Raw genomic sequence first — 15220 nt, 5'->3', positions numbered from 1 at the left:
GCTCCCCCATTTATATTGTTCTCCACTTGGTGAAAATAATACCTTGATAAAGGCGATTTACCTTGCTGAAACATTGGAGGTAATTAATAAACTCTGCTGAGTGTCGGGCGCCACCTTGTGGGCAGTGCTGAACAGTGCTCGCCATAGCCTACAGGTATACAAATCACTTTCGCACCATTTCTCTCCGAAATATTTGGTGCAAAAGAGAGAGCACACAGAAAAGAGTTTTTGAAACTCGTAGCAGCAGATTCAAGCAGTTGTAGTTATGTCCTTGTGTTTGTGCTAGAAACAACATGTGCTTTTACACACATGCAACTCTCATCGCACAGAGAGAAGCCCCTGTCTGCAGCCTGCAGATTTGGGCGGGTATGCACCTGGGACGGTGCTGCACGTGCAGGCCCGCCCACACTGTTTCTCATTGGTTAGTGGCGTGAAGTCATGACGTCGATTATAGCAAGTTTTCATTTCCGATGTTTATCGCTGCATGGTGAGTACAAGCTCCTGTTTTTGTTCTATTTTATTTACAATTTTTAATTTTGAAGTGGCGATTAGTGTGATGTTAAAATTACTAGGACCGCGCGTGTGTGCGCGCATGCGTGCGCGCGAGTGCGGTTTGGTGGGATTATGATTAAAACAAAGCAAAACTGAACCAAAAGAAGAAATATAGGATTTAAGAGTTAATAGTAACAACAACAAAGTTATATTCTAGGACTTTTTTCTATGAATACATTTTTAAATGTAAACTATTTTGATATGTTATTGATAAGTATACATTTATTTATTGATCAGGAAACCATTTCAGTATTCACTGAGCTTTCTGACAGTAGGGACCTTTGATTTTACAGAGGTTAGTGAAATAGCCTATACAATAGAAACCCCCCATATAATTAAAAGTAAACTAACTCAGTATTAATTTTTAACTTAGCCTGTCATACATCAGTGTCTGCTGCTTTTGGAGAATTCCCCCTTTGATGTTTGTTTTCTTTTTTTTAATACATACTTTTCATTGAAGCTTCAATTACCAAATGCTTAAATTTAGCATTTTAAAATAAATGTTTTTTACTATAGATAAATTCATTACATGTATCGATCTAAACAAGTGGATTTCAATTATGGTCCTAAAAGGGATGTCATTAAGAACAAACTGTTTTTATGAGACTTTATATTTTAAACTTTTGAAGGTCAGAGATGCTGAAAGAGCAACTCCAGTAAAAGAGGAGCGTAAAGAAGCAGGTGTTGGTTCCCATTTCAAATCTTGAACCTAAATAACAGGGGTTTGAAAATGATGCTACTCTTGTTCTTACTCTCCAATTTAGAGGTGATGAAATCCCCCGGCCTGTGGATTATTTGACCAAGGTAAGTGCATTATAAACTCCTGTCAATTTTTCAGTTACACTTTTAATAAGTTGTATGTAAAGTTACATTTTGGACTGACTGTTTGCTACTTTAAACAGATGCCACCTGACCTTACATCCTCTGGCAGATCCTGATGGGAGTCGTTACAAAGAGGACGATATGGCTTTATGGTGACTTTCCCTGACATGCAAGGTTTTCAGAGACGTTTTCAGCAAGCCCAAGTTCAGAGAAAAGGTCCCCTTTGTATGTCCAAACAGTAAGTTTTTTAAATCTAAATTGTGAGTACTTTAAAAGATACTTGAGAAAGTCTGTCTGTCTGTCTGTCCATCTATTTCTGTTTGTTCGTTTGTGCAATCTATCTATCTGTCTGTTTTTCCTATCTATCTGTCTGTCTATCTATCTCTACCTATCTGTCATGTCTATCCGTCCATCTGTCTGTTTGTCTGTGTCTGATAGACTGTATTGCCTTCAAAACTTTCAGCTTGAAAACTACTTTGATCTGCAAACTGAAATTCTTCAAACTTCTTTTTTAAACTTTTAGGATAGGCTTTCTCAAGTCAAATTTAAGCTTGTGTTGCTTGTGTTAACAAACTTTTTTAACTGGTTTATGTTGTTCATAAACAAAAAGTGAGTCTCTTAGGTACTTTACAGACAAAGCCAATAACACTCAAGTATATTTTGTCTAACATTTTCCTGTATTATGTGTAACATATACATAAAAAAAATTCCTTGCATGACTCTTTACTATGTTTATGCCTATTTCCAATTTGCCAATTTCTTCAAAATGATTCAATATTGTTTGTTCTGTATTTTATCTAAATTAGGTGTTGTGAACTGGAGTGCATTTTCCAGACAATATGGGCAAGAGCTCGGGGTGCCCTACTCGTTGACTTTGAAATATACAAGGACTGCCCACCTGGATATGTAGGTGATGGCAGAAGGGGAGTTCTGAATGGGTTTTATTCCGACAAGGAGGTTCAGGGCTATTGCTCATTTGATTGTTTTTTCAATGATGGAGGGGAACTTCAGGCTGTGTAGATTGTGTGTGTACGGTTAATGTACGTGATTATCTGTATGTGTATATTATGTCTTTTAAACAATTATTTTTGTTTTGAAATAAAAGTTATCACTGGTATGGGTTTGGTGTTTTTGAGTGGCATGCATACTATGGGATACAGAGATTGACAATGTACTGTATGTAGTTTAACTTCTTTATAGGCATAAATGTTTAGTAATAGCCTATATTAAGCACAAAAATAAACAAGAACTATTAGAGGAGTGATTAAAATACGAAATATATAAGGTGCCATTAATGTTTACGGTAATTTTGTAATTACACAATGAAGTGCAACCAGGGGCGTCATGCACCAATTTTTTTTAAGGGGGCAAAGTGTCAACAGCTTACAGAAATGTGTGCATACACAGACATCAAACGAAATATTATAGAGCTTTCAGTCTTTTCCATGGCACTTACATTTCTAACAATCTGAAAACCCCTGCTTTCATGCAAAAACCTCCAAAATAAGAGTGATGACTAACTTTAATATCAAATACTATTCAATCGGAAAAAGGACAAATTTGCATCATATTTACATCTGAAACGGCATGTTTTATTTAAGTCTTAATGGCTTGTTTAATTGTGTCATTAATGCATTTTGCACAACAACATTATCATATAAAATTAATGCAATTTTAAATCCATAAAGTATATAAACAACGAAAATGACATAAGCTATAGCCACGTGATTGATTTTAATGTTCAATAAAGATTTTAAAAAATATCTTTAGATAAAATTATTAGAGGAACGGATTTTTGCATTAAATTTTACCTCATGTGAGCATGTGAGATTCCGCGCCCGCATGAACTCTGGTGAACTTTGGCGTTGTGCCAAGAAGATGAATCTTAATATAACGTCGAGACGGTCACATTTAAAACCATACATTTTCTACACAGAGGAGGTTAACTGCACATTACCGTACTGGGGTTTGGAAATGTTGTGAGCGTTTCTAATACATTTTAATTTCTCAGATAGCCAAATGCAGCAGCAAGCCAGCAACAGCAGAGAGCTCGTGAGCGCGCCCAGACACTGATGACGTCTGCGACTGCGCTCTGACTGCAGCGCCAACTGCCGCCAGAATAAAAGTAATGTAACATGATCAAAACACTATCAAAACGGCGAAAATCTCTGAAAAGTGACAAGGATGCGGCACAGAATGTAAATATATTGTGCATATTAAACAGATTAAAGGTCAAATAACAGATTAATTGACGCTTATTTGATTTTGAGGTTGGATGCAAAATCCATTGGCTCAAAAAAACCAAGGGGGCAGGTGCCCCCTCAGTTTGAATGGGCATGACGCCTCTGAGTGCAACATAATCTGAAAAACTTAAAATCTACACAGATATTACACAATACTCTGAAATTCCTTAAAAGTTCACATTAGATCAGGCATAATTGAAACTATATGCTCTACTCCATTATTACTTTATACTTTTATTTAATAATAAATCGTTTTATTAAAGTATTATTTCATAACGTCAGCGCGATGTAGCGCACATTTTAAAGATCGCACAGTTTTCAACCGCATTTCCTGTTTACCGTGGCGTCGACGTCATTACTGTGCTACTAACCAATGATACGCGTTATGGGAGGGGCTGCCTGTTCAGGTCCTCCCTAGAGTCATCCACGCCCCGATCTGCAAGCTGCAGTCAGGTGTACTTGCGCACAGATGCATATACTGATTTGCGAATGTACAAAATTTGTATGTGACTTCAAATATTTTGATGCATGCATTACAGTAGGTTTGCACCATATTTACTGCAGCAATTGTTTTAAAAAACAACGTGAGTGTATAAGTTGCTTAATCTGTGATTTGTAAAATGGGATTCGTGCTGCATTGAAGAATTTGTGAAGGTGTTACAGTTGTGTTGTATTAGAGGGAAAGAAAAAAAATCTACAAGTTTGCAACTCTTACATATGTTAAATTTACTGATACACATGTGTGGATAATTTCATAGGTGTGCAGATGTTTTGCACCAAATATACCTTCATATCCCCCCCCTCCCTTACATGCTTTCTGAAAGAGTCATAAACGAGCCCAAACCCCCACTCCCAAATCCTTCTTGTCAATTATTGGCTGGAACACTTTGTTATGTTTTTGTGGTGGTAGGTGTGGCCACTTTGTTTTTGTTGCAGTTTGTGGAGCCTGAGCTGTCTACAGAGACTGCGTTTTTTACAGTGTGTCCAGGGGACTGGCAGCTTACAGATAGTGAGGAGATGTTTACTGTATGAAGAGAGAGACGCAAGAGAGAGAGAGAGAGGCAAGAGATAGAGAGAGGCAACGCTGCTGCGTGCAACGTGCATCGGAGCTCCGTCGAGTTCATCATCTAAATCCTATTTTCTTACTATCTTGTTCCTATCTATATAATATAACTTACGAGTTTATCTTAGGAACACTTTACCGTGACGATTATTGAACAGGATTACTAAGTGAAACCATTTATTACTAGTAACACCCAGTGTTAGCATAAAGCCCGCTAGCATCAACAAACGGTGCTGGCTGATTGTAGCATTTGTTTACCGTCTTCTTACTGTAAATCTGCCTTCCTTGCCGATCTACAGTAATCCTGCGGATTTATCCGATGTATGCTTTTCAGACCTGTCCTCACCTGAGCGGGAAGCTGTGGAGGAGCTGATGCCCGGCTTTCGCAGATCCAACGCGAGGTACAGCGCCCACTTTACCCTGGCCCCAGACGTCCACAGCGACTCAGACGTGCAGCGAGCGAGCACCTCACATGATGCAGATTCACGGACCGCGTTCGGGTGAACGAAGACGCCATCGCCTAGGGATGTGCATTTATGTCATTATTTCATTTCGATTAATCCATAGGTCTGAAGAACGAGTACTCGATTAACTGGGGGCGGGACAATCACAGGGCGTACACGTCATGGTGAAAATGAAAATATTTTTATTAAAAACACTCAAATAAAACTTAATTTTGAAGAAACTATGACAGAACAATGAACACATACTAGATTTTTAATGAATTAAATGTTTTTAACAGAAACCTCTAACAGGAAAAGCTGCATGATAAAGTGAAACTAAAGGGTTAATAAACACAAACCGAAGCACTTTCTATATGACGCACTCTACATATTATTAAGCCTTTATACAACATAAATCTACAATGTGCATCTATCTGCATAAATGCAAGACTTAAACTAATTTTTCAACTAAGTTATCTAAAAAAAGAAAGTTTAACTCCCTTTGTGGATGTGCATCAAAAACAGCGCACTTTTAAACACATCCAGTCAAAGTTCAAGCTTCATAACATTAAGCAGCTTTAAGTCTTTTGCTAACATTTTAGCGTTTAGCTGTGTCGTGTCGTCCTCTTACCTCAGTCAAGATGTAATGTTAATGCTCGTATGGCTCCCTGGTATCTCTTGACATTTGATGTTTAAATATGAGATAATAACCCATTGAACTTTTGACGGCGCTGTACATTTTGCACCTGACTGACTGTATTTCCGAAAATCACGGCATCCTTTAAAACCACAATGCCTCAGTGATGTGAGGTGTGGCCGGCTTCACGGGATCGGCGGGCTGCCACGCATTGCGCGGATCGGCTGCTGCGGCGCGGTCGTGCGGAATTATCTGTTTTTCAATCACGCATGGTAATGTCATACACCGGTCTGTGTAGCTCGAGACGACGTCAAACACGCATCTCCAGACCCAGTCTTTACTACCACATGCACTTGTAATGCTAATCAGACATCCAAATGCCGCCACATCAACAATAAATAAATAAATAAACCCACATGATCATTGTTTTCGTGATCGATCATCGATGCCACGTTCGAGTATTTGAGCAATCGAGTACTCGTGCCCATCTCTACCATTGCCCAGCATGAAAAGAGTAAGATTAGCTTGCTGTTGTAACCTGCACTACTAGCCACATGTACAGTTTAGCTTCTTCCGTCAGGATAGAGGGTTTTACATGTGCTAAGTGTATTGAAGTAGTAAGACTGACGGAGAATGTTGCAGAACTAAGCGCGCATCCGAACGCTAGTTGAGGACAGCAAGACCGTTAATGTTAATGTTACAAACACTGTTTCGGGTGCGCCTAGTGTTAAGCGTACTACACATGGCTCGGTTCCGACTTCAGAGTCAAGGCGGCTGACTAACTGGGTGACTGTCAGGCGGTATAGTCGTACCCGGCTCCCACCTGTAATAATTTCTAACAGATTCTCCTCCCTCAGCAATACACCTGCTGAGACGTTTGTTAAAAGTGCCCTGGTTATTGGTGATTCTATTCTCAGGATCATGAACATTGAGGCAGCAGCCACCATAGTCGAATATATACCGGGAGCCAAAAGCGTCTGACATTAGATCCAAACTTAAAGTGCTGGCTAATGCCGAGCTTAAGTTTTCTAAGATTGTTATTCACGCTGGCATGAATGACACCAGACTCCGCCAGTCAGAGATCACCAAAGATACTACTAAAGAGGTGTGTGAAATTGCAAAAACAATTTCAGACAATGTAATTTGCTCTGGTCCCCTCCCCGCCTACCGGGGGGATGAAACTTACAGTAGATTAGTGTCTCTTCATGGCTGGATGTCAAGTGGTTCCCTCAGCATAACGTAGAGTTTATAGACAATTGGAAGCATTTCTGGAGGAGACCTGACCTGCTAAAGAGAGATGGCCTCCATCCGTCTCCGGAAGGAAGTGCTATACTCTCTAGAAATATGACCAATAGTTTTACTTGTGATATTGTCTGACTATCCAGGGCCCAGGTCAGGAAACAGACAGATCGGCTTACCCATCCATCTGTCAGCTGCCTTGACATGTCAAGATCACTTATATCACAGCACTTAAAGTCTATTTTACCAGAGTATCAACACATTTCGACTGTGTTAGGACTCTGCCATAATCTTGTTGGTAATTATATCTAGTTTTGTATGGCAGGGTTCTAACAGTACAATGTTTTGTGTGGGAGAACGTGGTTTTGGTATTGTCATATTAGACCACGTTTTTCCCGTGTCTTGTGACTTCTTCCATGCTCCCTTGTATTCTCTAGTCTTTGTTTTATGTCTTGTTTAGTCTAGTGTACTGTTTTCATGTATGTATGTGTATATTTATATTTATATATATATTTATTTATGTTTATATATATATATATATATATATATATATATATATATATATATATATATATATATATATATATATATTTATTTATGTTTATATATATATATATATATATATATATATATATATATATATATATATATATATATATTTATGGTTTTGTCTTGTTGGTGCTGTGGTTGTCTTGTGTTTTGTGTTTGTTTCGCAGGTCCACGTGTGCTTCCTCTCAGGTGTTCCTGCTCTGTGTGATTGCACTCCTCATGTCTTCCTCACCTGTTGCTTGTCATCCCGTCATCTTGTCAGTGTATTTAAGCCCTGTGTGTTTAGTGTGTGGTTGCAAGTTCGTTTGTCAAGGTCAGTACTGTGCATGTGCTCGCCAGTTCTAGCTCTACTAGTGCCTAGTCTTGTCTTGTCCTAAGTTTTACCCAGTTTATTGTTTTGTTCTTTTGCCCATGCTCATCTGTTTTGTCAAGCTGTTCAGGAGCTATCTAGCTGCTCACTGAGGACTTCAGGGACTGTGTTGCCTGTACAAGAGTAAGACTCTCAGCGGCTCTGTCGCTGTCCAGCAGCGGGTCTTCCTCGCTGGTGCTGACCAGCGTGCTCCCGCACCTTTAAACGCTCTCTCTCTCTCTCTCTCTCTGCAGTCTGGATCTAGCCCCCACCATTCTCCCTCCACTCGAGTAGTAGGAGCCCGAGTGTGTGTGGTTAATTCGCGTCTGTGGTACCTGGCCAACGCAGCTCCTCACCCCCTATCACCCTCCGTTCGTGTGGCATCGGCCCGGACGTGAGCAGATTTTCCCCAGCTAGAGGACATCGTGCTCATTGACTGTCATTACTTCTTGTTAATAAAGCTTTTTGTTAATCTGCTTTGGGATCTCTCCGTGTCTATTTTCACTGCCTAACAGAACGAACTTGCCAAGGCTGGATCCCGCAGATATGGACCAACCTAAGCAGAATCCAGCTGACAGAGCCCGTCGGGCTCAACTTTTACACGGTTGTCATCAGCGGGAAGGAAGGTGCAGCGCTTTTGTGACTGAGTTTCTATATGCCATGGGAGGGACCGGATTAGACTGGGAGGAGCTCAAGATCGCCTTCAACAGTGGCCTCGATGAGCCTCTCAGCCCTAACGAGTTCGGCATGTGGAGGTCCCTGGGCTTGATTGAGTTGATGAACTATGCCATGAATCGTCCTCAGCCCGGGGTCTCAGCCGAGGTTGCTTCCTCTAACCCATTGCCACCGATCCCAGAGGGCCGCGTCGTCGGGATGGTGGTCCCAGAGAGATCAGCACCCACCACATCTAGCTCCACAAGCTCTGCTCAGCCTGACAGCCTTCGAGGGAAGCGCGAGAGGCGGATCTCGTGGGAGTCGGCGTCCGAGGGGTCCTCCACGGATCTTGCCACTCCCACCACGGCGCTCATTCCACCTGCCCCGTTCTCTGCTCCGCGTCCCAAGAAAAAGAAGAGGAAGAAGGGTTCCTCGGCTCTGCAGCCTGCTGCCACCTCTCAGGCCCCTGATCCGCTGCAGCCTCTGCCGTCTGCGCAGCCTCCGCTGCAGCCTCTGCTGCAGCCTCTGCCATCTGCGCAGCCTCTGCCGTCTGCGCAGCCTCCGCTGCAGCCTCTGCCGTCTGCGCAGCCTCCGCTGCAGCCTCTGCCGTCTGCGCAGCCTCCGCTGCAGCCTCTGCCGTCTGCGCAGCCTCCGCTGCAGCTCCCTTTCATTGTCCCTGCCTTGTCTCCGCTGCCGTCCGCAGCCTCCTCTGTCACGGTCCTTGTCTCACCTCCGCAGCCACCCTCTGCACCCCCAGTTATTGTCCCTGTCTCGTCTCCGCTGCCGGCCGCAGCGCCCCCGGTCACTGTTCCTGTTTCCCCTCAGCCTTCTAGATCAGACTTTGTTTTTCCCGCTGTTTCCTCCCCTAAGAACCCAGCCCGGCCTCCACGCACCCAACCCTCAGCTACTCCCCGGGGTCAGAAGGCTCGTCCTGTACCCAGTCCCATCCCTCCCTCTGTGAACTTTGTTGTTCCCCCGCTCCCCCTCCCTTGTTTATTGTTTTTGTTGTCTCACCCTAACCCTCTTGTTGTTCTGTCTTGTCTTCCTTTGTTGGTGTTTGTCATGTTTTCGTGGATGTTGTCCAGTGTCCAATCTGTCTTGTCCTGTGTCTCTCCTTGAGGGCCGCCAGGGGGCGTCCCTTGAGGGGAGGGTCCTGTTAGAACTCTGCCATAATCTTGTTGGTAATTATATCTAGTTTTGTATGGCAGGGTTCTAACAGTACAATGTTTTGTGTGGGAGAACGTGGTTTTGGTATTGTCATAGTAGACCACGTTTTTCCCGTGTCTTGTGACTTCTTCCCTGCTCCCTTGTATTCTCTAGTCTTTGTTTTATGTCTTGTTTAGTCTAGTGTACTGTTTTCATGTATGTATGTGTATATATTGATTTATATATATATATTTATTTATGTTTATATATATATATATATATTTATGGTTTTGTCTTGTTGGTGCTGTGGTTGTCTTGTGTTTTGTGTTTGTTTCGCAGGTCCACGTGTGCTTCCTCTCAGGTGTTCCTGCTCTGTGTGATTGCACTCCTCATGTCTTCCTCACCTGTTGCTTGTCATCCCGTCATCTTGTCAGTGTATTTAAGCCCTGTGTGTTTAGTGTGTGGTTGCAAGTTCGTTTGTCAAGGTCAGTACTGTGTATGTGCTTGCCAGTTCTAGCTCTACTAGTGCCTAGTCTTGTCTTGACCTAAGATTGTCTGTTTTACCCAGTTTATTGTTTTGTTCTTTTGCCCATGCTCCTCTGTTTTGTCAAGCTGTTCAGGAGCTATCTAGCTGCTCACTGAGGACTACAGGGACTGTGTTGCCTGTACAAGAGTGAGACTCTCAGCGGCTCTGTCGCTGTCCAGCAGCGGGTCTTCCTCGCTGGTGCTGATCAGCGTGCTCCTGCACCTTTAAACGCTCTCTCTCTCTCTCTCTGCAGTCTGGATCTAGCCCCCACCATTCTCCCTCCACTCGAGTAGTAGGAGCCCTTGTGTGTGTGTGGTTAATTCGCGTCTGTGGTACCTGGCCAACGCAGCTCCTCACCCCCTATCACCCTCCGTTCGTGTGGCATCGGCCCGGACGTGAGCGGATTTTCCCCAGCTAGAGGACATCGTGCTCATTGACTGTCATTACTTCTTGTTAATAAAGCTTTTTGTTAATCTGCTTTGGGATCTCTCCGTGTCTATTTTCACTGCCTAACAGACTGTGTCTGTTCCTCGAACAAACAAATACAGAGCACCGTTTACCTCATCTCGTACAAATCTTATTAACATAAAATTAGAAAACAATACATTAACAGATGAAACTCAAATGTTAAAATTTGGCCTTCTTAACATTAGATCGCTTACCAATAAAGAACCTATTATCAGTGAAATAATTACAGACCAAAACTTCGATGCACTCTGTTTGACAGAGACCTGGCTTAAAGCAGACGATTACATCAGTTTAAACGAATCCACCCCACAAGACTATTATTATCAGTGGTGTCAAAAGTATTCATATTCATTACTCAAGTAGAAGTATAGATACTAGGGTTTAAAAAGAATTTTGTAGAAGTTGAAGTATCAACTCAAGCTTTTTACTAAAGTAAAAGTGTAAAAGTACTGGTTTCAAAACTACTTAAAGTATAAAAGTAAAAGTAATGTAAGGAAAAAAATGTCATTAAGGAAAAAAGCCTAGGTCGCGCCACAGGGGCCTATTGTGCACTACCCTTAGAGGTCTACACGGAAGACCCGAAGACCCGGTACCCGACCCGGGACCCGGACGGGTTCGGGTCTATATTTTAAATGATCAGCCGGGTCCGGGTCGGGTCTCAATCTATTACTTCGGGTCCCGGGTCTGTTTAACATTGTGGGTAATACCCGAGGTCAATCGGAGTCGGAGAACACACTCACATTTAAATAAAATATTTCAAAATCAGCAACAAAAACTTAGATGAACTGTCGCATACATTTTTTCTATGACGCTAAAATTGCTTCTGCAGTGAGACGCAATGACTTTACCTTTGACAATTGGCTCTTTTATTTAGAAGGCGGGACCTATTCCGCCGTACCGCGCATTTTGCACTGACTTCTCTAATTTTTATAATAATATTATAAATTGACCGTCTTGCTGTTATATCTAAAGTTTTCTTGACTCAAAGAGCACAGAGATGATAGCAAAGAAGCAAAGCTAACAAAAGCAGCCTGAACAAGCAATCGTTATTATAATCAAAATGGGCAAACATTATTAAGCAAGTTGACCCGATGTAAAACTGCGTTATTAATCACAATGACTGTAAAGTGGACTTTAAAAGCTGGAATAAGCATTAAACATTTCAATCGTCAAGAAAGGAATAACATGGATGGAACTTTCTTGGAAATAAGGATTGTGCATCACACAGACAGGTACAAGGAGGGAGAAGACTGACTTCTATGGGTAAGACAAAAAGTTTTATTTTCGCTACTTGTTTATTGACTTATTAATAACATTTAGCTAAGAATATTTGCCGGTCGGGTCTATGTCTTCCCGGACGGGTTCGGGTCCAGATTTTAAATAATAGACGGGTCTTCGTTGGATCCGGGTCCAGCTTTTAAATAATAGACGGGTCCGGGTCGGTTCCGGGTCCAGCTTTCAAAACAACAGACGGATCCGGGTCGGTTCAGTGTAGCACATTTGCGGGTCTGATCGGGTTCGGGTAGTAATTTTTGGACCCGTGTAGACCTCTAACTACCCTATCTTCTCAAAAAGACTTTTCTAAAGGCCATAATAACTAAAGTGTTATATTAAAATGTAAAAAAATTGGGATGCACAAGGCCAGGGGTAGGCAACGTCAGTCCTGGAGTGTCGATGTCCTGCAGATTTTAGCTCCAACCCTTATAAAACCTTGGCTACCTGTAGTTTCAGGTGACTTTATAAACCTTTATTAGTTTGTTCAGGTCTGCTTGATTAGACCTGGAGCTAAACACTGCAGGACATCCGCACTCCATGTTGCCTACCCCTGCACTAGGCTATCTGTTTCAACCACATACGGTATATGCCCATTAAAAATGAACGCATTTTAGTACAATCCAAACAAATACATTAAAGCAGTGGTTCTCAAATACATTAACTTATCATAAATTCTGTGTAATTAAACCTCAGAAAAATAAGGCTACTAAACACCAGCAATACCTTGTATAATTTAATATGCTTTGTTTAATTAAAATTTTAAGTTTTAGAATGTTTTATGTCATACATTTTCTTTGGGGGGGTTAAGGAATGCACCGTACACAAGGGAGGCCGCAAAACAAAAGGTTTGAGAACCACTGCATTAAAGAACCATATGTGTACTACTGAGCATTAACATGTGTTTCATGGAAAGGAAGATATGATGACTAGTTACCTATAAGTATTGTAATGGTGCTAAAAGTCAAACTTCAGAGCAGGGCCGCTGCTGGCCAAATGGGGGCCCTAAGTGGACTTTTACGGTGGTGCTTTCTTTAGTTAATAAATAACAAAATCACACACAACTATAGTATGTGTGAGAATAGAAATATGCTATTGTTATCATTTATAATTGTATTTTGACAGAGTCCTCTTGAGAGTCCGAAAATATGATCATATTACTCCCATCTTACATTCACTGCACTGGCTACCTGTTTCATCCCGGATTGACTACAAAATTTTACTGCTCACATATAAATGTATTTCTGGGCATGCACCACCTTATTTACAAGAACTCATCACCTTGAAATCCTCCCCCCGCACTCTAAGATCATCAGGCCACCTACTTCTTCAGATCCCAAAGACAAATCTTCGTACTATGGGGGACCGAGCATTCTGTTCAGTTGCACCATGGCTTTGGAATCATCTCCCATCTGAGTTGAGAGAAATACAGAGCTTGGACACTTTCAAGGCTGAACTAAAGACCTTTTTATTCAGAAAGGCTTATTTGTGCTGATTATTTTATTGTTTTTATGGTGTTACTTACATATGTTTGTGTAATTATTATTGTCGCTATCAGGGCCGGCCCTGGGCATAGGCGGAATAGGTAAATGCTAAGGGCGCCGCCGACCCCTTGGGGCGTCTGTGCGCCCAAATTATAATTTTTTTATATATGTATATAAACATTTTACTATAAATATTTAATTCTGCACAAGAAAACAGCAGTTATTAATGAATTATTAGTAGCATAGTATCTCGGAAGATCGTGCTTGTTAAATAGCTCTATACTGCACTGAAGCGGCAGTTTAAAATATAAACCCAGAATTCAGCGAATGTCAAGACAAAGAAAACGGAAACAACAATCAGACCGAGATGCAGAATTTACATAATGTTACACAGACTATGTTTAAATGTCAATGTTTCTGGACAGAAATACCAACTTGTTCACTTTGTTTTGTATAAATAAGTGCTGGCTGCGGTGCTGAAGACGCGCTCGGACGGAGTGCTGGTGGCACATGCACAGATATTTACGTGCAAGCCATTGGAAACTATTATTCGTTATTATATAATTATTATTCGTTATTTTACTTTATTACTTTCACTTAAGAAGAGTTCTGCACTTTTTATTTCAACATTTCTCTTTATATAAATACTACTTTGTCCTTAATTCTATAATTTCGTTACTAACCCAACGAACTCATCTACGCTTTCCGATAGGTTGCACGTAAGGGGAAAAGTATAGCTTTCTTCCACTTGAGAAGAGTTCTGCACTTTTAAACTTTTTAAAAAAAATATCTCTTTACCAAAAACATATTTTTCTTATATTTAAAATCTATAGTTTCGTTATTTTACTAACCCAACCAATGACTCGTCCGCTTTCCAATAGATTGCACGTAAATATCTGTGCATAAGTCCCACCAGTACTCCGTCCGAGCGCGTCTTCAGCACCGCGGGGAGCAGCCAGCACTCCAATGCGCAGCTTATTAATACCAAACAAAGTGAACAAGTTGGTATTTCTGTCCAGAAACATTGAAATTTAAACATGGTCCGTGTAACGTTATGTAAATAACTTCCTGCTTCGCTACTGTTCGGACGCTTTTATCTTGCGCTCTGTGCTTTGCGCTTTTGCTTTTTCGCTTTTATCTTTTGATTCAACTACCAGCAGTTCAGCACAGTGCTCAAACTAAACAATTGGGCACTCACACTAAAACTACAAATTCCTGGAACTATATTGATATTTGGAACATTCAACAACTTGGGGAATTTGTCATAGCGGTCTACCAGTCTGCTATTGTCGGGAGTTGACAATCCTAAAACAGGACAACACAGCTGCCCACACTCAAACAGAAGAAAAGAAGAAAGAATGCCGCCTTCTGGATCTAAATCCACCTGCTGCTCAAATTGCCACAGACTTTTACAAAAGATTGCAGTTCTCGAAACAAAGTTACTTGTGGCGCTGCCGACCCTGCCAGAACATACAGCGGAGCTTCATCGTGGTCCTTCTCAACATAAAGCTGGTGAGTCCTGTGAACCTAATGCTTTTAAACAGGTCATAGTGAGCTCAGAGAAACCTAAAGAAATTGAGGACACAAACCGATGGCATAAACAGGGTGCGAGACCCAAAAGTGCTCAAGACATTAGACTGTCACGAGTGTCACAAATTGCTGCATTAGCATCATCTACCCCAGATATGGGTACAACTCGAGTAGCCAATATTGGTATTCTACCACCCCCTGTACGGCTTGAAAATAGATTTGAAGCACTAATGAGTTTGGGTG

General features: G+C 41.5%; 1 protein-coding gene and 1 long non-coding RNA gene across 5 annotated transcripts in view; one reads left to right on the top strand and one right to left on the bottom strand.

The window, feature by feature from the left end:
• The window catches only part of LOC135758157 (haloacid dehalogenase-like hydrolase domain-containing 5), a 127267-nt gene that overhangs the window by 54316 nt on the left and 57731 nt on the right, over positions 1–15220 (bottom strand). The window lies entirely within an intron of this gene.
• On the top strand, positions 407–2491 carry LOC135758183 (uncharacterized). 4 transcript variants are annotated; one of them, XR_010536481.2, is made up of 5 exons: positions 454–487; positions 790–847; positions 1182–1356; positions 1455–1612; positions 2181–2491. It is a non-coding gene; the product is annotated as an uncharacterized lncRNA (long non-coding RNA). The 4 variants fall into 4 exon arrangements; XR_010536482.2 differs by lacking the exon at positions 790–847 and having other exon boundaries at positions 407–487; XR_010536480.2 differs by lacking the exon at positions 454–487 and having other exon boundaries at positions 539–847.

This window comes from Paramisgurnus dabryanus, chromosome 14 (genome assembly GCF_030506205.2).
Source record: "Paramisgurnus dabryanus chromosome 14, PD_genome_1.1, whole genome shotgun sequence".
NCBI lineage: Eukaryota > Metazoa > Chordata > Actinopteri > Cypriniformes > Cobitidae > Paramisgurnus > Paramisgurnus dabryanus.
This window is presented reverse-complemented; position numbering and strand designations above follow the sequence as displayed.